We start from the raw sequence: 23,964 nt of genomic DNA on the forward strand, positions 1-23,964 counted from the left end.
CAAAATTGCTTTAAAAAAACCCCAAACAACACATTATATTTTCTTTCTACTTTTCATGAATCTTGAAGAATTTTATCACACTGTTTTAACTTCAGTAACTCTTTAATCTCATTCTGTTCACCATTAAGCTGCTGGTCTCTCATCACTTAAATATTTTTGTCCCCAAGAGACTCAGCTTAATTGATAAGCGAAGTAAAGCATTCTTTCCATCAAGAAATAGTGCATTTTTTTCTTTTCTGTTAATGTGAACTACAGATTCCCAATTTTCCTCCTTGCCTTGGCTATTTGGGTGCTCAGAACAAAAGGCTGTTCTCAATTTTTTTTAATGAGTTCACTTGCTTCAAAAAAATTTTTTTTCTTTTTTAAATGGAGGTAGTGGGGATTGAACCCAGGACCTGGTGCATGCAAAGCATGTGCTCTACCACTGAGCTATTACCCTCCCTCCCCTTCTAATTTTTAAAAACACTTTTCCTCTTTATTCCCCCGTCTTGATTCTGATTTTCTTTCTTTTGTGTTTCAAAACGTTACTGTAATGTCTTTGTTACTCTATAATCATTAAAAAAAAATGTGGTGGGCTACATATGAACATCTTTCTTTTTTTTTCACTGTTTAAGGAATTTTTATTTAAGCAAGAATTTTATAATCCAAATTATGCTTCCTTGCTCAGTTATCAATTCTGTTATTTAAAACAGAAGTGACATTAGGAGCTATTCCACAGTAAAGAATTACAAAATTAAAGAAAGGAATGCTTTAAATTTTTGTACTTTGCTGAAAATTCTTTTTTCCAGGATCTATAAAACATTAATTTGTTTTTATATTTTACTATTTTTTTTGTAGTTTTTTTTTTGTTGTTGTTGTTTTTAAACCAATATGTAATCTAGGACTAGCATTATGTTTGCTAGATCTGGCATTTGCTCGGTACCTAAGGTTCAAAGTTCCCTTTCCTTTTTAAACTTATTTTACATTAGCTAAAGCTACATACAATGGGTTGGTGGCCACAATTCTACCATTCATTTCTGTAACTGCTTTAGTGGCTTCTTCTGGGGAGGAGAAACATACAAAACCAAAACCTTTGCTGCGACCGCCCTCCATAATAACCTTTGCACTAGTGATTGTACCAAACAGAGAAAACTCTTTCCGGAGACGTTCATCATCAATACCATCATCAAGATTTTTCACATAAAGGTTAACACCCTGGTATCTGGTGATCCTATCTTGCTTCATCTGTTCAAATTTGCGCTTAAGTTCCATCTGCCGTTCCACTTTTTTCTGGGCTTGACCAACGTAAATTTGTTTCCCATTGAGCTCCTTTCCATTCATCTCATCTACAGCTTTCTGTGCATCTTCATGCCTTTCAAAACTTACAAATCCAAAACCTTTGGATTTTCCACTCTCATCAGTCATTACTTTCACACTCAAGGCAGGTCCAAACTTGCCAAAGAGATCCTTAAGGTGCTCATCATCCATGTCTTCTCCAAAATTCTTGATGTAAACATTGGTGAACTCTTTTGCCCTAGCTCCAAGTTCTGCTTCTCGTTCTTTACGAGACTTAAATCGTCCAACAAACACTTTGCGATCATTCAGAAGCATCCCATTCATTTTTTCAATAGCTCTTTCAGCTGCTTCTTGTGTCTCAAAATGCACAAATCCATAACCCTTGGAACCATTTTCATCACAAGCCACCTTACATGAAAGGATGTTACCTAAAGCAGAAAATGTATCATACAGTGCTTTGTTATCAATAGATTTGTCCAAATTTTTAATGAATATGTTGCCCACTCCACTTTTGCGAAGTGATGGATCACGCTGAGACCACATGATGCGTACTGGCTTGCCCTTTATAACATGAAAATTCATGGTGTCCAAAGCACGCTCCGCGTCCACCGGCTGCTGGAAGTTCACATAGGCGTAGCCCAAGGAGCGGCGGGTGATCATGTCCCTGCAGACCCGGATGGAGAGGATGGGCCCGGCTGGGCTGAACTTCTCGTAGAGCATCGCCTCGGTCACGTCGGGGTGTAGGTCCCCCACGTAGAGCGAGGCCATGGGGTAGCTGTGGGCGCTGGGGTTCATGTCTGCACGGCTGCCCGCAGGGCCGCAGGCCGCGACCTTTCCGTGAGAGGAGGAGAGCGAGTGCTGGGGCCGGGGCCGGAGGCAGGGGAGCGGGGGCAAGCGCAGAGGGACAAAAATCACCCGGAATCGAAAACTACCCAACGGCCGCAGAACGGGGGCGATGCGCTGCCGCTGGTGTCGGCTGCCGGCTGGGGAGCGGGGGTTGCGATGTCGGGTCTGGGCAGCGGGAAGGCCTCGGTCTCTTGGTTCCTTCTGGGAGCTGCTGCGGGTGGGTCGGTCTTGGCAGCTTCACCGGGTTATTTTATAAAAGAGGAAGGAAAAAAATAAAAGTCTCCAGCGGGGGAGATGCGGATTTTTTGTAAATTTTTTTGTAATTTTTTTTGTAATTTTTTTTTGTTTTTTAAAAGATTTTTTAAGATTTTTTTTTGGATTTTTTAAAATAATAAATGTGTGTTCCGAGCCCAGAGCATACACTCCGCACTCTCAGCACTAACCGCCGGGGAGAAGGGCTGAACATCTTTTTTTATAAGTAATTATGTGTTTTTCCTAAATCAGTGGATCAACAAGTATTTATTGAGCAAATGGCATGTTATAAAGTCTATATCAAGTGATCTGAGGAATGACTTGCTTCTCTGCTTTGGCAGAAAGTTTCCTGCCATCTTGACATGACAGGGAAGGGAATGGGAAATTCTGAAAAGTCAATGTTGCTTGTCAAATTAATGGAATTGAGGACTCAGAATAAAAACTAAGGTGCAGAAGATAAAGTTATATTTATTAATTGCCTGAGACTGTTGATTAAGACTGGTGCCACTGTACACAGAATCTAACAGAGTTGGCTCTCCATACCCCCGAGGGGATAGGTTCCAGGGCCCTCTCAGATACCCAAATCTGTGAATTTGAAAGTTCCCTATACACAATGGCCTAGTACTGTTGGCCCTCTAAATCCCTGGATTCCACAACCCAGATTCAACCTTCCTTTGATTTTGTTCTATATTGATCTGGGGTTGATTGAATCCGCTGATGTGGAATCTGCAGATGGAAGGTGAGGTTGAGGGACTACAATATTGGTGCTTAAAGAGGAAACCAAAAAGGTCAAATAGTCCCATTTCCTCATTTTGTACTGATTCCCTGTGAGAAGGTTCAGGGCATGCTATCCCTCAAACATGGTCATCTTGGCATATGGAATATTTTAAGCTGAAGAAATCTGAGAAACAGAAGATGCAGGAAGACTTCTCTGACCTTGTCCATCTCCCCTGAAACACCCCGTGAGACCCTCAGGGGAGAGACTTCTTGTACCTAGAGGAAAGGAGCGTCCTTGTCTCTGAAGACCCAGCGACTCTAAGAGGAATTTGCCATTTCCACAGTTTTGTACCATTAACTCCCATCCTTTTGTGCTATCAATTTTTCTAGAGGTTTCCACTTTTCATCAAACTTAGTATAAAAAGTTTCAAGGTTTATCCACTTCTTTGGATCTTCATTTCCTTTTGAAGGCTCCCGTGTCATGTAAAACTTATATATTAAATAAATGTGTATGGTTTGCTCTTGTGAATCTGTCTTTTGTCCGTCCAACTTATGCAGCCCCAGCCGGAGAACCTATTATAGACAGAGGAAGAGATTTTTCTTCCCCTTCACTATCTCTCCAAACATTTTAAATGCACTTTTAAATTCTTTTTAAAGCAGTTTTACTGAAACCAGTTCTTGAGTATAAATGATCGCCTTTGTCCTATCTGCTGACTTTCTCTCAGTGGATGATTTCCTGGTGTGGTTTCTGGTTTTTACTGTAAGGTAAGGTATCGGTAGGGGTTGCTCTGTTCTCTGTGAAAGTCTCTTGCCTGTCAGGTTGTTGGAGGGTTTCTGCAGAATGGTTTCACTTTTCCCCTTGACTGGGGACCTGTGGGTTCCGTAGTGTCAAACCAGTTTATATGTTAATTTTTCAGCCTTGAGGTCCCTGTATCATGCACAGGGTGTGAATTCCAGCCTCAGTTCTGCACATGGCAAAGTCCTGGGTTTCGGATTTCTCTCCAGTTGACTGTTTTTGCATTCATGGGAGCAAGTTTCCTTGCTGCTTCCTCGGATGGGTGGGCCAAGTTTTTCTAGGCTCCATTTCACAAGGGCCAGCCCTGTGTGAGCCCTGGCTTGACCTGGAGTCCTACACTCCTGTCCTTACGTAGGTGTTAATGTCACAAACTCCAACTGTTAAGGCCTGTGTTCAACTCTGATTCCCCTGTGAGCGTTTTGACTTCAGCTCCCAATTACCATCCTAAATTTTGCTGCATTCCTAAGAGTTTCACTTCCTGATTTCAAGCTCATTTAGGCCTTAACATTAAAAAAAAAATTTTTTTAAGATACCGAATTCCTAAGAGGTTGAAGTGGAAGGATTTCTTACATTGGCTCAGTCCGCCAAGTTGACTGGAAAAGCAAATTTATTAATAAGGAAAACAACACCTAAAAAGACAGAAATGTCTTGGTGGTGAGGACTACAGTGTTATGAAGGTAACGTAAGCATCATGCCATCAATGCTCAGATTCTACTTTTATCAAAAGCTAGAATACCTAGATTTTTGCCTTGTATCCTTGGACTACATCTGTATCTATATCTATATATATCTTCCTTTTTATTGGTTTTACTTTCAAAATTTCATATGTCATTACTTTACTATTTTGTTTGAATTGAAGGCCAGAGGTGGTAGCAACACAGAGATGCCTTGGGAAATTACTTGCTGATACTGTTTAATTGGGATCCTGGATGAGTTGGAGGAGAATTTAGAACAGGTGCCATGATAAGGAATTTTAGCAATAAAACATTTCTCATAATAAGAAGAACAAATGCATGCAGCAGCATCAAAGTGACCCGGAGGTTTGAGAGGAAAGCCTGAAAGAGCAAAACAAGAGCTTGGTGAGATGATCACACAAGCTAGGCCACTAAGTGATAAGGATAAAACAAAATTTAAGTTCTGTGGGTGTGGATATGGAAGTCCCAGCTGCTTGGTGGGGGCAGGAAATCCTCATCAATATGGTAGGCAAGGACTGACAATATGCAGCCACCTGGCCTGATAAACTTGGCTCAAGTTAGGATCATCCAAAGCACCGTCAGGTCCCAAGATTTGGCCAGAGATTCGGGCTTCGGCTGCAGAACCAGCTGGTCTCAAATGGTGACTTTGCTCCACTACAAACTTAAATGGAAGTATAACCTGAGAACAAATTCAATCTCACTGTAAAGAAAAATCAAGGGCTCTCCATATTGAATATTCCTGGTCATGTGTTTTAGGAAGAATAGAGAAGAGCTGACTCTTGGAATTGGAACTGGAACTTATTTGCAACAGCTCTTTTTACTAGAATGAACACATAATTTGGAATTAATCAGGATTTGGTTCTGACTTCAGGTTTTCCACTTCTGGTTCTATATATTTGGGTTAATTGTTTGACCTTCTTGAACCTCACGTATTTCATAGGTGTTTCATTAGCAAAATGGGGATTATGCAGAATTGTTTCTGTGAGAATTAAATAAAGTACTTGGCATCAGTAGAGTCTCAATAAATGGTACTTATTATTGGGATAAATACATCGTAAGAGGAGAGTGTCAATATTGAGCAAAGTTAAGAATGTGATATTCTTAAAGACATCATCCTTGATTCTCAGTCTAAACTAGTTCCCCTCTTACATTCTCCCATAAAGCGTCTATTTTTCCCTTTATAACATTCACTGCTATTGGTAACTGTACGTTTATTATTTCTGTGACAGTTTAACATAGTAGTTGCAAACTCAGTGCTGAGTGAGGGAGGTTGCGTGAGGACTGGGAAGAACCAGGGCAGTTCTCACTTGGATCTGTTAGTTGTTCTTTTGAGGGAGCAACGTGCTCAATGTACTGGATTTTCCATTTTTCATATAACCCAGAATGACTTTTTTTACTGGAAATGTCCTGGTCTTAAAATGTAGAGAAGTAATTCAATTTAAAAAAGACATAGTGAGGGCCAAACAAAATTCACTTGTAGGACATGACAGATCTGAAAGCTGCCAGTTTACATCTCTGATTTATATCTGTCTCTATGACTAGAGCTATGACTGTATTATGTTCACTAGTATTTGTGTAGCTCCTGGTACGGAAGGGGCATATAGTGGGCATCAAATGTTTTTTAAAAGGAAGAGAAAGAAGGAAGGAAAAAAGGAAGGAAGGGAGAGGGAAGAAAGAGAAAGAAAGAAAGGGCAAGAAAGGAAGTAAGGAAGGAAAGAAAGGAAGAAAGAAAGAAAGGGATTGCAACTGGGTTTTTTTGTTTGTTTGTTTCTGTAAAGAATTATATTGAAAAAAATTGCTGTTATTGAGAATAGTAGACACTGGGCAAGTTGCTAGATTTCATATTTAGGAGTTCTAAGTTAGTTAATATAAACTATAAGAGATTTGCAGATACTGACTGGTATATATAAAATACACAAGTTTATACTGTATAGCACAGGGAAATATTTTCAATATCTTATAGTAGCTTATGGTGAAAAAGAATATGAAAATGAATATACGTATATTCATGTATGACTGAAGCATTGTGCTGTACACCAGAAATTGACACAATATTGTAAACTGACTATATCTCAATAAAAACAAAAAAGAAAAAAATTCACTGCTTCTTTGTATTATTGTTTTAAATTAATTTAATTAAAATTTTTTTGTGGGTGAGGAGGAGGTAATTAAGTGTACTTATTTATTTTTAGAAGAGGTACTGGGGATTGAATCCAGGACTTTGTGTATTCTAAGCATGCACTCTTCCACTTGAACTATACCCTTTCCCCCTTCTCTGTATTATTTTTAGGCAAAAAATAGAATTGTGATTTTTTTGCTTTATAGCCAAATATTAATAAAAATGAAAACGTTTTGGCTACCTCAGAAGCAAACTTTGCTATATGTAAGTACTGTATTGAACAAAATGTTGGTTGCATATTGTCAAACCAATTTTTGTCTGCTGGGAAATAGACTTTAATCTCTGACCTCAAGTTTTATTGTGTAATGAGCTCAACAAATACACTGAACTGTGGATTTCCATGGTAGTATGATTTGTGTACTGACTTGAACTCTGGAAGTCATTGCAGCTGTCATTTGATGAAAAAGAGGAAAAAAAGGGGCTTTGGGAAGCTTAGATTTCTAGAGCCAATGGAAGGGGGGAAAACCTCAAATGCTGGATTATTTAGAGACTGTCTAAATTGAAGTGGCTATCTTTGACATGTTTGTAAATTTAAGGATTCCTAGAGATTTGTCTATGGGGACAGAAAATATGCATCAGTAACTAGAGTGGTCTGCTGGCCAGATTACTGAATTGCAAAATTGAAGATCAACAAATGTTCCTAATAGATACTGTGAATCCTGCACTATGTTAGGCACTATATCTCAAAAAAGTAAGTATTAGGAGCGGTGGTGGAGGGGGCCATCTCTGTACCCAAGGAGTTTACAGTCTAGTTGGGGAGCCAAGACAAATAATTGAGGAAGGATAAAAGACTCTATGATTAAGGGCTAAGCCATGTGTTAGACTGTAAGTGTAACAGGAAATCACAGGGTAAAAATCACAGCAGGCTTCATAGATTAGGAAGACACCAGCTAGTGCTTCAAGAAAGTATCTTTTTGACTGAGAGAAGGAAAGAAAATATAGTGCTATCCTGATTTTCTGTGCTTTTGAAAGTACGTTAGTTCCTGTCTTGGGCTTTTCAAAAGAAAAAATTGTTTCTTTGTCTACTATCCATTTACATATCTAAAATATATTTTTCTGTTATGGGGAAGGTAGAGCTCAGTGTTCTAGGTTCAATCCCCTGTGCCTCCATTAAAAAAACAATTAACAATTGATTAAAAAAATCAATAAACTTAATCACCTCCCCCAAAGAAATAGGTAGAAAATAAATAAATGAATGAAATAAAATATTTTTTCTGTAACTCCCATATTTAACCACTCAATAAGTCTTATGGTTTCTTTATTCAAATTGTGTTTCTTACCAGTAAGACCCTGGTTGAGGACTTTTCAACATATGCATAGATTTTGATTTGTCTAAGTTCACCCAGCAAGTGGGAAGGTCAAGATTAGAGCCAGAGTCCTGTGCTTTGTCTCTGACCCCATCCTCAACAACCTTAAAATGGTCTCTACTGATTGGTTAAATAAACCATAGCACACCCTGATGATCAAGTACTATGCAGCCATCACAAATTATGATTTATACTTATATTTATTGTTGTGGAAGTCATTTACAGTGTATTGTTAAATAAAATATTAGTAAATATGATCTCTTCTTTACAAATACATACGTCTACATGAGAAAGATCTGGAGGTTTTATTCTAAATCATTAAAAGTCCTTGTTCTCATGGGAAGGGATAAATTGGGAGTTCTAGATTTGCAGATACTAACTAGTATACATAAAATAGATAAACAAAAATTTATACCGTACAGCACAGGGAACTATATTCAATATCTTGCGGTAACCTATGGTGAAAAAGAATATGAAAACAAATATACGTATGTTCCTATATGACTGAAGCATTGTGCTGTACACCAGAGATTGACACAACATTGTAAACTGACTAAAGTTCAATAAAACAAAAAGTAGTTCTTAGTAGTGGGATTTTACATAATTTCTATTTTTCTTTGTGACTTATCATTTTTTGACACTGATTACTTATTATTTGTGTAACTAATAAATAATATGTTCACATGCCCTCCTCCAGAAACCGTGAAGGGCTCCTCTTGATTGCTTACATCAATAATTAGAAAGATTAAAAAGCCTGGTTACATATTTTAATCATCTGGGTTATTTAAAAAAAAACAAACAAAAAAATAGTGCTCAGGTCCTACTTCAGACCAATTACATTAGAATCTCTGAGGGGTAGGGCCTTGGCTTTTTTTTTGATAGGGAGGTTTATTTATTTTACATACTTTAATAGAGTTAGTAGGTATTGAACCCAGGACCTCCTGAATGTTAAGCATGCATTCTACCACTGAGCTATACCCTCCTCTCTAGTTTTTGAAGAGCTTTTTAGGTGGTTTTAATGTGCATCCAGCATTACCTGAGAATTTATTAGAATTGCAACATCTCAGGTCCTACTCCAGATCTGCTGAGACAGAAACTCTGAGACTGGGGCCCAGCAAGCTGTGTAAATGTCTGCCAAAGTATGAGGACTACAGAGTGTAGGCTTGGCTTGACACTCACACTTCATCATCGAGCCATAATTGCCCCAAATTCGCTCTGTTTTCCAACCCGCAACTTGCACTCCAACCAAGTGAGTTTATCGCATGTCTCCTGAGCTTAGGTGGTGTCTCCTCCCACGTTATCTGCTCTTCCTGGCATGCCTGCTTGCCCTGTCTTGGAGCCACCCCAATTTTAGCCGTCCTTGAAGGTCCAGCTCAGGTCTTATCACCTCCAGGAAGCTTTTCTGCACTCTCCAGTCCCCCCCCACCTCATCTCCCTCTTCTCTAGTTTCTTCAATAAGTATTTATTTCATCCCCATTACTTGTGAAGCATTGAGTGAAATGCAAAAGAACCATGTCAGGGTCCCTTGAAAGGGCTTTAACTTGTTTACATATGGGATTAAAGGAGAAAAATCAGATGCTGAAGGAGATGAGATGAAAACTGATAGGATGTGAAGTTAGGAGATATGAGCAGGGTGGTTAGAAGAGCTGTGAGGCAGTGGGGTTGTTCACCAGAATGTGGAGTGTCTGCTTCAGGAGATGACAACTGAAGAGGGGAAAGGAATAAGCTCTCCCATGTACCGTATTTTTTAAAGGAAAGCTTTTTTATTCCTATTTATAAAATTAAAGGATTCATTGTAGAAAGTTTGGAAAATACAGGAAAACAAAAGCTAAAAACCACTTACGTTCCTACTACTTGAAGATAAACACTATTGTTGGTTCTTTGTTGTACATCCTTTGTCTTTAAAAAATGCCTAAATGTGCACCGTCACAGATAGTAATACAATAATAAAATCATATTAAACATAGTACCTTGTAACCTGAATTTTTTTATTACTTAAATTTTAAGTAAATACAATTTCATACATTTTCATGTCAATTTTTAAAAAATGGAGGTATGGGGGATTGAATCTAGGACCTTGTGCATTCTAAGCATGTGCCCTACCATTGAGCTATATCCACCCACCTCATGTCAATTTTTAATGATCATAATAATTTTCAGTGGTCATAGAGTACTTTACAATTTAACCAATCCTTCTATCCTTGGATTCCCCACCCCCTTCCATTTGTTCATTTTTCAGTTTTGCGGTTTCATTTTGTTGTCTTAAAACTCTCAAGCCAATATTAATTTATCATAAAACATTTTCCTTAGCACACTGTAAGCTAACACTGGTAGAGTTGTTTGGGAATTGAACTCTTCTATTACCCTTCTACAGCTTTTGCTCATCTTTCTGGGAAATTTCCTGAATGTTAGTTATCAACTGTTCCATGGAGTTTTTAGTTTCTGATAATATATTTAAAACTTTTAAAATTTTCTTTTTCCTGACATTTCATCTTTTTTAGAATATTCTATTTCTTGTTTTGTGGTGCAATATCTTATCTCTCTGGGGGTTTTAATTTGTTTTCTTTTCTTTTTTTAAAAAAACTTTCTTCTCCCTACATATTTTCTTTTTCCTCCAAGTTGCTATTTTCTGTTTGTTGCTTTGGTGTCTGTGAAGTTAGAGGGACTAGTGCACAAGACTACCACTTCTGATACCAATTGCAAATTTGAGGGCTCCTAAGGCCACATTAAGTTTGATAATTCACTCAAAGAATTCACAGAATCCACTGAAAGCTATCGTTTGGTAAGAGGAAGGATGAGAGGGTGTGGAATGATGAAGCTTTGATCCCTGGATGACTACAGGGTCACCTATGGTGTCAGTTACTGGAGGTAAAAAGTTAACAATGAAATTTAGAAATGCTGACTCCATCTCTGAGGAGCTGGCTCACTGGATGCATACGGAAATGCAAAAGGACAAGGAACAAGCTATGTGGAGGGCAGTGCCCTTGGTTCTTGTTATCTAAAATAAAAGTAAAGGAGGATGCTGGGGCAGATTGTGACATGGGGCCAAGCTTGAGTTCTGAGCTACAGCTGCCAGCCTCTGGGCCATTACCAAAGGGAAAATTCATATTTAAACAACAGACAGTGAGGAAGATTAGAGTAATTCGTAAGAGAATGGGGAAAGAGAGAAGAGAGAGCTGAAGAACTCTTCCCTGCAGGATAGAACTCTTTAAATGGTGATTAGGAAATGGGATGAATAAAGTAGACATTGATAGAGTCAAAACAAAGGTCTTAATGCAGCACTCTCGGAACTTGGGTGGGTTGATGAGCGTCCCTGCAGGTCCCCCAACCTAAACAAGTCTGCTCTGTATATCCTAGTTCTGAGAAATTTAAAAGCCTGAAGACACAGATGACAAACAGAAATCTGATCTCTGAACATGCAGGCCGACAATCAAGATAAGAATTGACAGGGGGCCCTGGGTGTCTTTGAGGACTCAAAGCAATGTGCACATGAGGGGGGAGAATGGTCAGAGGGTGGAGAAGAGACTTTTCTAGGATTCCTTGACATGGGAGCCCAATGCACCATGATTTCAAAATCTGTTGGTAAAGTCCTAACAAGGCTACCCTGTGATTGGGAGGATATGGGAAAGCATTGGTTGATCGGATCAAGGTGAAAATTTGGATAAAAATTGGAATGATACAGTAGAGTTCATAAGGAATGTTTGTGTCTCCTTTACCTGCATATATTATGGGGATAGATACTGTGTACTGAGGAACACTTCTACCTAGTATTGTGAAGCAAAAGGCATGTAAATTTGCCCTTCAGACAATATTGATTTGACATGCTCAGTGGAGACCAACAAGATTGCCCAAGTCTACACAAGTTGTTAATTTGAAATAATATAGATGACCTGGTGAATGAAAGTTCTTACTTTAATTAATACCCTGTTAGCTCAAGTGCTGGCACAGACAGAGTTTCTGTACAATAGCCCTGTGCCAAGTGCAAACTGAGGATTATGGTAAAAGCCAGTGAGCGCCACCCCAGCAGTGATCACTGGGGTTTTGGACCATAAGACTCCCACTTGAGAGATTCCTAGCTTGCTATCAGACATTAATTAAAACTGCCTCTACAACTGAAGGACATAATTTTATGTTCTTGAAATCTGAAATATCCCAAATGTTTTGGGTGATGTTGAAGAAACATTCTAACGGAGAGGGCAGTGTCCAGGAGTATTTCATAATAAAATGGAAAGGAATTGTGCAGGGATATGTTATGGGAATGCGAGGTACTCATTGTTTTGCTGTAAGAAAGCCTTAGCAAAAAACAAAACAAAACAAAACAAAACCAAGCACTGGTCTGTATAGTAAATAATTCAGTTTTGCCCTAAAAAATGTTCTGGCCTTTGCCTTAGGCTTCTGGGAGGTAATCCCTGAGCCCTTGGAATGTCATGCTGATAGAGGGTTTTTGTTTGCCTGGGGGCTCGGAGCCACACCAGCAACATGATTTAGAGTGGGTGCTTTGGGTCATGCCCAAACTCTGGACATCAGGGTGAACTTCCCTGGTTGGCAATACTCTGTGTACTGTCACACATCAGCCCTGGATGCCATGGGGAGAGGACAACTAGAAAACTCTATGTTTTGGACTCTGCCCTAAGCACTTTCTCTCCTGGCTGAGCAGGCATGGCGACGAACTCCAAGTTCAGGTCTCTGATCAGTTTTCTAGCAAGCCAGAGGAAGGGCTTTTCAAAGTTTCAGTAAGTTCTGTGAGTCCTTCAAGCAAATTTAAAAAAAAACCTAACGGTTCAAACCCCAGGACCTCTATTATGAATAAATAAACTGAATTTACCCCTCCTCCTTAAAAATTAAAAAAAAAGACTTGAAATAGCGTCGTGTCTCTTAAATACATTGTTATGTCTTAAGAAACACAATGTTTACATAGAATGTGTGGGCCACGTTTGGATCGTAGCTTGAGCAAACCAACTATAAAATGCCATTTTTGAGCCAATCAGGATATTTGATTTTGGTCTGGGGATTAGATGACATTAATTTTGTTAGCTGAACTGATAATATTGTGGATATACATACACAGAAATGCTGCAAGTTACATAGGTAGACAAAGACATGATGTATGAGATTTGCTTGAAAACATTAAAATATAAGTGCAACCATAATCAAGGAAAAGAATGCAAAAAGGAGTAGGTGAAACCAGTCAAAGGAATAGTCAAAATGACACTTCAAGGATAGCACTTGAATTTGGGGAGATCACTATATTACTCTGTGTGCAACCCTTCATGATAAAGAGTTTAAAATGATATTTAGAGTTCTGCAAGTTAACTATGGCTGCCACCTCTGAAAAGATTTGACTGTTCGTGTCATAAATGAAAACCCAAAAGCATAAAAAAAAAAAAAAAGAAAGAAAATTTTTAGGCAAAACAGCAAAGGAGTTCATGGATATAGACTCCACTTGGGAAAGGAAGCTCTGGAACACATTGCTTGTATGTAGAAACAAAATGAGAATAATATTAACAATAAAAATCATAGCTAACACTCACCCTAAATAAGACTTAGCAATCTTGCTGCTATGATCAATAATATAGAATAACACTGCAAGAGCTTAATTCTCTTTAAAGACCTACTATAAAGTTTTTAAAAAGATGATTTTTAAAAAATTTATACTCACTGCTATATCTCAGTCACCATCTTTATCTCACTTACATGATCTCAGACATGTAAACATGTCTCGGTTGCTAAACAGTGTTAATAGCATCTTTTTATGTATGTGGAAACTGACGTACAGAACTCTTAAGTGACTTGCCCAAGGTCCCATGGCTGGGAAATGGCCAGCCAGGATTCCTTCCTGCCTGGAGACCACAGTCTTTATCTTTTTTTTTTTTTCCTCAAGATTTTTATTAGTGAAAAAAAAGATAAAATAGTGAAAGATAGCACTCCTGAGAATTGGGAGTGGGCCAGCCCAAGACAGGAAAAATGGCCCCATAGTCTTTACCTTTAAAAACCTGGCAAAGAGAAAAATAAATTTTGGGGGGGAGGGGGGAGAAATTAGGTTTATTTATTTATTTATTTATTTTCCTCAAATTTTTTTTGGAGGGGGGCAGTCATTAGGTTTATTTATCTTTAGAGGAGGTACTGGTACTGGGGATTGAACCCTGGACCTCTTGCATGCTAAGCATGCACTCTACCACTGAGCTATACCCTTCCTATCCTTTTATTCATTTATTTTTTAATGGAGGTACTGGGGACTGAATCCAGGACCTCATGCATGCTAGGCATGCACTCTACCACTGAGGTATACCACCCTCCCCCAACAGCAGAAATTATTTTTGAATGAACAAAACCATGGGTATTTTGATGAAGGAGCTTTTCCAATGTTTTATAGATAAATTTATGGTACATTTAAAAAAGTAAAAATGCACCTGCAGCCCCACTGCTGTGCACGAAGTTTCTGGAAATCTGTAGGATAAGTGTGTTCAGAGTCACCTCTAGCAGTTGTGATTTGATTTCTCCGAGGTGGAAAATATGTCCTTTCTCACCCAGTAGTGAGTGCCAGGTAAACTCAGTGTCCCTGTGCCACCCAAAGGGGACTCCTGGGAGAAGAGGAGGCACTGGCTGGAACTGGAGCATTTAACAACAGCTGGCTCCCCTAAACTTAGGGCTTCTGCTACATACAAACACCTTTTTTTTTTTTTTTCACCCATGGCAACAGAACCATTACAGAAATTAGCTGCTACAGAGTAAAGCAGCAGTGGGTGAGACAATTGGAAAGTGAAATCTATTTGGAGAAGTAGAAGCGACCTATAAATGAGCTTTTCTGTTCATCCTGAAGTGTTCTATCCACTGCACTTGTGTGGGCCCAAAGTTAACAAAGCTCATCTCACATAAAAAAGCAGCAAATGCTTTTTTGGAAAAAAAAAATTAGTGATTTTTAAAAATGCTTGAATCCTAGGTGTAGATGGCTTAAAAATGACTCAGGTACGAACCCCATGCCTGTGTTTTCAATTCTGTAACTTTTGCATGAGAAGAGGAAGAACGCATCTTGGTGATATAAGATAAAAGATGTCCTCATACATGGTTAATGTCATAGGCTTCACGAGGCGGCATCTGAATTGTGTATATTGCAGTCGTAGAAAGGGAAGAATGAAAATAAAAACAAGGAATGAGGAAGATGGAGGAAGATTATAGGTTGTGCTTATGCAGCTTATGGCAAAGGGAAGCAGTGGTGTCTAGTTCAGGACAGGGGTATGTGCAGGGTATAGCTGCAGGTAGTAATTGAAATTTATATAGACTTTGGCTAAACTGTGACCACCACCCACATTATCCCCATAGTCTCCCAAGTCAGACATGCCATTAAGTGTGATACAATCACTCTCACAACAGGGGCTACTAGTTAGAGAGAACTCCAAGATGGTTACCGAAACACTTGATGGAAACAAAGGACAAAAAGAACACCTCATAGCACAGAAAGGAGAAACAGAACTGGTTTGTGGAGGGCCTCTGGACGCGCCATGGGACAATGGAAGGGGCGTTTCCCCTCACAGGCCCTCCAGGTCGGGATCTCCGTGGTGCAGAATAGAGAGCATTGATGAGAATATGTGGTAATGACTATGTTTATCATGATATTACAGATTTTCTTTCTTTTGCAGACACAGGTATGTCCTGTACCACAACTAATGTAATAATAATCAGTAAAATTGATCCTTTACTGAGTGATTACTATGAGCTGACACGTAACTTGGTGAAGACATGAATCCCCAAAGGAATGGATGCTGCTCAGACTAAAATAACAGAGGCCCACTATAACATTACCATTCCCATTCAATAGGAAGAAAATCTGAGGCTCAGAGGGGTTAGGTAACTTACCCAAGGTCACACAGCTGGTATGTGAGGAAGCCCTGGTCTTGACACCTCATAGTTTGTGGACTAAGAGTGAACATACCCAGCAGGCACATTTCTGGGAACCATGTCCTCTGAACATATTTGTGTAGGATATTATAATTTTAATACATTTAAACATAAACATAAAGGCACTCTGAACTTTCATTTTCATTGCTCCTATCAGGGTGTTTCTGGTTCCCAGCCTCTGGTGCATTTTTAATTTCAGTTGTATTCCTCATCTCAGTTTGGTTTTCTTTGTAGTTTCTGACTCTTTGTTAAAAACTTCTAACTTCTCTCTCTCTGCATCCGTTCTCCTCCCAAGTTCTTTGATCATCTTTACAATCACTACCCTGAACTCCTTCTTGGGTAGATTGCCTAGCTCCACCTCACTTAATTCTTCTGGGGCTTTCTCTGGCTCCTTCATCTGGAACATGTCCCTCTGTCACTTCATTTTGCCTTAACTGCTGTTTGTATTTTTATGTATCTGGTAGGTTGGTTAGGTTTCTTCCCTTGGAGAAGTGGCCTTTTATAGATGTCCTATGTGTCCCAGCAGAGCACCCCCTTCTCGTCACCTGAGTCATATGCTCTAGTAGGGGTTCCCCCCAAGAGGACAGTGAGAGTCAATCTGTTGCGGGGGATGGGTGCTATTTACCATGTGAGTGGTCTAGTCGGCTTGGTTGCTAGGCCCTGCCTCGTGAGGAGGCCGCCCGGGCTGGTTGGTGGGACACAACCGAGGCCCCGGGACTAGTGCTGCCTCGCAGGAGGGGGGCAGAGTCAGGGTCCAGAAGACTCGGGGCTATTGTGGGAAGCAGGTCCTGAGGGTCCTGATGGCTTACTGACAGGCAGAGCCGGGCCCTGGAGTCTGGCTGCAAGGCCTAAGGGGTCCCAGAACTGGTGACGGGAGGCCGGTTCCTGTCACAGTTGGGTACGATGTCCAGGGTGTCTCAAATCTTGTTTTGGCCTGCTAGTGGGCAGCAATGGAGCCCTGCTGGTCCCAGGGCAGGCACAGGCTATGGGGCTGTAGTTTTATTACCTCTGGCATCTGCCTCCCAGGACGGATAGGGGAAGCCGGTCTGGAGGCTGGAGCAGGCTCCCAGGAGGGTGGGCTGGTGTGCAGGGCATTCAGGGACTGGTCCTGGCCCCTGACAGGTGGAACTGCATCCCGGCCTCTCTGGTATTCTGCGACACAGGCTCGGGGGTCTTAAGGCAGCCTGACTGCTGTTGAGTGTGGCCGTGTCCCACTCAGTTGCATGGTCTGAGGGGTCCTAGTACTGATCCCTACAGGAGGCTCGGCCAGGGCAGGACTCTCGGTCCTGAGGCTAACAAGCTAGAGTGAGGCTTCTGCAATGGCGGGCTTGCCAGCACCAGTGTCCCTGAAGACTGCTGCCAGTGTCCGTGCCACCAGCGTGAGCTGTAGTTGCCCTTTGCCTTTCCAGGAGACTCTCTAAGACCAGCAGGTAGATCTGACCTGGACTCTTATCAAATTACCACTTGTGCCCTGGGTCTAAGAGTATCCGAGATTTTATATGCGTCTGTTAAAAGTGGAGTCTCTATTTCCCACAGCCCTCAGGGTCTCCTGAAAGTAAGGCCCCTGGCTTTTAGAGCCAAATGCTCTGGGGTTTCATCTTCATGGTGCAGGATCCCTGGGTTTGGGAGCCCAACATGGGGCTCAGACCTCTCATTCCTCTGGGAGAAACTCTGCAATGTAATTAGTCCCTAGTTTGTGGGTTGCCCACCTGGGCGTATGGGACTGGACTGTATCTCGAGCCCACCCCTCCTACTGTTACTGAATTGGTCCCCTGAACTCATGCCCAGGTCCTAGCTTGGGCCCAGGTCCCTTGTCCTGGCCGGGGAGGTTCCTTTTCCACTTGAATTCACACAGCCAGTCATGAAACTGACACTGAGGCTGGAACAACACAAGCCCCTTTCAGTGGCCAAAGAATGGAGAAGCGGGAGCTTAGTTCACAGATCAACTCTTCAGCGTGACTCAGGCTGAGAGGCCATATGTATATATAAGTAGGAGGGTCGAGGTAAAAGGGAGGGAATTGAGCAAAGAGAGGGAAGGATATTCAAGACTTAAGTGAGAACAGAGGTGCAGTTTGGACCCAAAACTGAGGCAACTCTCTTTTTCAGTCCTTCCTTGGGCTCTTCCAGTTGCTGTCATGGCAGTTGTCGGCTGTCAGGGTGCTGGTGGGTGTGCCATTTAGCATGCTAACGCATGACAGTTAGTGTATAATGAGGCGCAAGGTCCACTGGAGGGCAGGTCTTCTGCCGTCTTGGGCCTAGTTAGTTCTAACCAGTCTTGTTTTTCTCTTTGCACATTCCTCCTTTTGTAACTGGGTCTGAGACTCAGATAAGGGCAGTTAGTTTCCATTCGAGGTGGGGGCAGGGATATGATTCTGGGGCAACAACCTTGATAACACTACCCATCTCCATGTGGTTCTCTCTGTCTTTAGTTGTAGGAGATCTTTTCTGGTAGGTTCTGGTCTTTTTTTTTTTTTTTTTTTTTTTTTTTTTAACCAATGGCTGTTTTGCAAATAGTTGTGATTTTGCTGTGCCCGTGAGAGGAGGTGAGCTCAGGGTCTGTCTACTCCACCATTGTGGCCAATCTTTCCTCTGGGCTCCTGGGCTCTGAATCCTTCCTCTTCCCACACATGAGGCAAATAACCTCTCCCCTCACTCCATTGTAGGCAGAACCTTTTAATTCAGGTCTTAGCCAGTGAATTTAAGGAATCTTGGCCTAACAAACCAGGGCTAAGCACCAGTCACACTCAGCCTCTGTGTCTATTCTTTGTTTTGATGACCTGGTCTTGTTTCTCATCTAGTTCTTGTACTTGGATTTTTGCATCTTGTGTCCAAGTTTCTGCCTTCATCTCTTGCTTACATCCCAGGCCTTCAGGATCTTGCTCTTTCCAGTTCCTTCCTGGAGCTTACACCCACATACTGAGCCCCTAGGCCAGGTCAGGTCTGGGATTCCTGCTGCCTGACTATGCCCTCTGCCTTCCAGGGCCTGTCAAGGTACATGGTCCTAGATTCCTGTCCTCCTGTTTGGCCTGTCCATGGGTCTCCCTGTGAAGGAAAAGCTGGGCTGGTCTAACAAGATAACTCACAGGTCTAGGAATATGAAGGAGAGGCTGGGCTGGGCTAACAAGATAACTCACAAGTCTAAGTATTGGAATACTGATCTGAGTTCTGCTGGACTAACGTGTAAATCTAAGTTTATCAGTGTTGGTTTGCTGTTTATGTTTTTTGCTAGCCAGCTGGATTTTCAAAGATACATATCTGGCTTTGGAATGTTTGTTTGCTGCCTCCCTGCCTCCACTTTTGTGATGATAATGCTGCTAAAGCTGTTCCATGCCTATTGGCCTAATACCCCAAGCTTGTACTTTACCCTATAAAACCTCATGTGCACATCTTGAAGGTGCTCAGAGCTTTGGAGCAGAAGCCCCTCTGAGCCCGCCGGCGTAATACATCTGAGTACTCCAACCCTCCAAGTGGTGCTTGTTTCTTGACTGGCCTGTCGTTTCCGTAACATCCCCATTATCCAAACTTGACTTTTCTAATGCTGGCTACTTGATTAGATCACCACACTTTATTGACATGTGCTGGGACTATCAATTTCTTCATGTTGGGGTGATTTTCTCTAGGTCCCAGAAATTTTTTGTCCCTCAGATGTCATCTCCACCAGATGGACAAATCTAGTTTTGAGTCCTGTGGCCTCTCCCTGGCACCAGTTTATTTATTTACTTATTTTTAATGGAGGTACTGGGGTTTGAACCCAGGACCTTGTGCATGCTAAGCACGCACTCTGCCACTGAACGATACACCCCCCTCCAGCAGCAGTTAACCAGAATCTTCATAGCTGGACCCCAAGTTGTGAAGTTTTCTCTACATAGAATGTTCTTTCTCTGTCTCCTCTGTTTCTGCACATGCAAATCCAAATGACAAGTTAAGGCCCAGTGCAAAAGTCGTATCTCCTTGATGTCTTAACTGATTCCACAGTTGGCAATAATATTTCCTTTCTTGGTCATCCCATAGCATTTTATTTTTATCTCTTTGATGGTACCCCTTACAAGCTCATGTGTATTTATCTGGATTTAATTCAACTGTAAGCTTCTTGAGGTCAGTTAGCACTCCATAAACATCTAAAAATGAGCCGGCACAATGGCTGGCTAAAAAAGTAATCTATGTTTGTCAAATGAATATATAACTTGTATAGACACTTTTCTCTTTTTTTTTTTTTTTAGTTTAAAGCTGTGGTGGAAGCACAAGTCATGAGGCTCAGATTCTAGCCTTAGTTTGGCTATTGACTCAATCCACCAACTTGAGCAAGCCATTGCAAATTACTTTATCTCAGTTTTTCCATTTTAGAAGTAGTAATAAAAATGCTTCTAATGGATCAGGGATGTGTGTGTACAAGAATATAGTGTCCTATCTCAAGCTTTGAAACAGGATAAGTTTTCTACGAGTTGCCTTTACCGAGACTGGAAATAAAATGAGGTTGGATACAGAAGCACAATGGAGTGAAGTCTAATCTCCAGTCTATGATGTAAAAGAGTCGGGTTGGGTGCCCAGATACCATTCTGTGTAGGGAAAAGGCTATAATCAGGTTTTATGTGCTAACTAAAGTGAGACATGTAGAGAATGCAGAGTGGGTAGGGCACTGTGGATCTCCATTAATTCATGTGGACAGGGTCTTATTGAAAAGAACGCTTCTTAAAAACCCCTAAACTACTTTTTGTCCCCTCCTTGAATGGTGAGGTTGTGTTATTGTGATTTATAATAAGAAATACAAATTTGGTCTTCATTTGTTTATGGCACAGAGTTCCTAAAACCCCTGGAATTTCCTAAGCTAGAAGAGTGGCAAGGTGTCTTTTGTTATGCTAATGAAATGAGTTTTGGAATGCACCTGAGGGTGGGGGCTGATTGTCAGGGGAAACAACTAGATGATTAGAGTTTTGGGACTTTCTGTCTCATGACCTCTGGGGAAGGGAGGGGGCTGGAGGTCCAATCAATTACCAATGATCAGTGCTTTAATCAATCAGGCCTATGGGATGAGGCCTCCATAAAAAAAACAAAGGACGGGGTTTGGACATCTTCAGGGTTTCTGAACACATGGAGATCTGGGGTAGAGTGGGGTGCTCAGAGACAGCATGGTAGCTCCCCACCCCTTCCCCGTATTTTTCCCTATTCATCCTTCCTTTGGCTCTTCCTGAGTTACATCCTTTTATAATAAACTGGTAGTCTGGAAGGGAATATGTTTCTGTGAGCTCTGTGAGCCACTTCAGCAAATTAATTGAACCCCAGGGGGAAAGAGGTCATGGAAAGCTCTGTCTTTAGCCAGTTGGTCAGAAGCACAGGTGACACAGCCTGGGCTTGTGATTGGCAGCTGAAGTCAGGGCAGGGGGTGTGGCTAGTCTTGAACCCTTAACCTGTGATGTCTGACTCCATCTCTCAGTAGATAGTGTCAGAACTGAGCTGAATTGTAGGACACCCAGCTGGTGTCTGAGAATTCCTTGGTGTGGAGAAATCCGCCCCCACAACCACGGGTCAGAATTGGGTTAGAACACGTTAGAGATCCTCTTAACACGCCCTCTAACAGGGGTGATAACTCAACTAGTATCAAAATAAGTGAGTTCTAACCAGCTGTGTGTCCATGGCCAAGTAACTTTGCCTTTCTGAACGTTTATATTCTCATCTTTAAAAGGCCAATAAACACATCTGTCCCTTAAAGGTTGTCATATTGACCAAATAAGAAAATATTTGCAGATAAAAAGCATCTTGCAGAAAAGTGTGGTAGAGTTAGAAAATAATTAGATTTTAGTTCTTTTGAAATGAGTGCCAATTAGGCAAAAAATAGTCAAGTAACACTTCATATGTTTGGCATCATTGGGGATTCATAAAAGTGAATTTTCTGGATTGGCTGACCCCTTGAAATGTCAACATAAGAGAATTAAACTCTACCCAACTGACTATATACTAAGTGAAAATGTCCCAAATGATCATGGGGGTCACTTTATCCCTCTCGTCCTACCCCTTGGAGCCAATCACCAATTAAGTTATATTTGAAATTGCAACTTTGCATTATTGTGAGGTTTTATTATACATGCGCTTCTGTGTTCTTTACTTGAAGATGCTGAAAATAATTTAAAATGTCTGGGGTCTTGATTATCATAAATACAGTTGGGATATGATACAGGAGGTTCTGTCCCTCTAGACTGTTAAGATTTGTTGAATTATTGAATTTGCTTTTCGTAGCTTTTCTGTCTGTTTCTTTCTGCCAGGCTTTCTATGGTCATTTTTGCTGAGGAAGAGGATGGAGAAATGAGAACAGTAGTTCTTTTGCTTGCCGTCTAGATGCTCCTTTTAATCTACTACAGGTTAGAAAGCCAGTAAATCAAGCGTATTAGAATTACATGTACTTCCCAGGCCATGCGCCAATAGGAAAAAAAGATTATTTAAAAAGATTGTAAAACAAACAAAAAAGAAAATAGAAGCAACCTAGTAACAAAATATTTTGATGTCTCTGTCCTTCCCTGCATAATTGTGGGAACCCTAGCTTCATTCAGATTCTTCCCTTTGAGCTCAAAAGAGCAAAGAAAATTTCAACTACCATACAAACTTCCTTCTTTATTCACTAGGCCATGAACGCGTGCCTTGTGTGTGGCTGATGTGATGTCCTGGCCTTCCCAGAGGTACTGGAATGTCTGATGCCTGGCTGTGGCTGCCCTAGGGTTTATACCCCATTCTACCTGTCAGACTGACCCCAACTCCTGGAGTGGACTCCAAGGCAGTGTGGTGGATTATTACAATCATGACCTCAGTGAGCCATGCCTCTAGAGCCCACACTCCCTTTGCAATATGACTTTGCTTCTCCCTTCATCAAGAGTAGAGTCTAGCCCCACTGGCTGCTCTGAAAAGCCATCTTTGCGTTGTTCCCGTGTCCGCCTCCTGGTTGGCCGCCGCTCCCGCCGCCGCCGCTCCGGCCTCCGCGGACTCCGGCAGCTTTATCGCCAGTGTCTTCCAACTTTCGGTTTCTTTTTAATCTGCTGCCATCAGATCACCGATGTGCCCATCATGTCAGACGCGGCCGTGGACACCAGCTCAGAGATCACCACCGAGGACTTAGAAGAAGGAAGTTGTGGAGGAGGCGGAGAATGGGAGAGAAGCACCTGCTAATGGGAATGATAACGAGGAACATGGGGAGCAGGAGGCCGATATTGAGGCAGATGAAGAAGAGGAAGAAGGTGGGGAGGAAGAGGAGCAGGAAGAGGAAGGTGATGGTGAGGAAGAGGATGGAGATGAAGACGAGGAGGCAGAGGCAGCTACAGGCAAACGGGCAGCTGAAGATGATGAGGATGACGATGTTGACACCATGAAGAAGACTGATGAGGATGACTAGACAGCAAACAAGGAGAAGTTAAACTTAAAAAAAAAAAAAAAAAGGCCACTGTGACCTATTCACCCTCCACTTCCCGTCTCAGAATCTAAACGTGGCCACCTTCGAGTAGAGAGGCCCGCCCGCCCGCCCGCCTGCCGCGGGCAGCGCCACCTGCAGATGACACGCTCTCCACCACCCAACCAAAACCACGAGGTGAATTAGCAACAGGGGAAGAAAAAAGAACCAAAACGTCCAAGGCCCTGCCTTTTTTCTTAAAGTACTTTAAAAAGGAAAATTTGTTTGTATTTTTTATTTACATTTTATATTTTTGTACATATTGTTAGGGGTCAGCCATTTTTCATGATCTCGGATGACCAAACCAATCTTCTGTCCTGCTTCTGACTTGACTTGTGATGTGACTATGCTCATTATAATCTCAAAGGAGAAAAAAAACCTTGTAAAAAAAGCAAAAACAACAACAACAAAAAATCTTATTCCGAGCATTCCAGTAACTGTTTTTTGTGTATGTACTTAGCTGTACTGTAAGTAGTTGGTTTGTATGAGGTGGTTAAAAAGGCCAAAGATAAAAGGTTTCTTTTTCTCTTTTTTTGTCTATGAAGTTGCTGTTTATTTTTTTTTGCCTGTTT

The 23,964-nt window shown here is 41.3% G+C and overlaps 2 pseudogenes; one reads left to right on the forward strand and one right to left on the reverse strand.

Annotated features, from left to right (window-relative positions):
* Window positions 1-923: 923 nt before the first annotated feature.
* Window positions 924-2,085, reverse strand: LOC105063503 (polyadenylate-binding protein 1 pseudogene; annotated as a pseudogene).
* A 20,926-nt stretch (window positions 2,086-23,011) lies between these two features.
* On the forward strand, window positions 23,012-23,699 carry LOC105063340 (prothymosin alpha pseudogene; annotated as a pseudogene).
* The last annotated feature ends 265 nt before the right edge of the window (window positions 23,700-23,964 follow it).

This window comes from Camelus bactrianus, chromosome 35 (genome assembly GCF_048773025.1).
Source record: "Camelus bactrianus isolate YW-2024 breed Bactrian camel chromosome 35, ASM4877302v1, whole genome shotgun sequence".
Taxonomy (NCBI): domain Eukaryota; kingdom Metazoa; phylum Chordata; class Mammalia; order Artiodactyla; family Camelidae; genus Camelus; species Camelus bactrianus.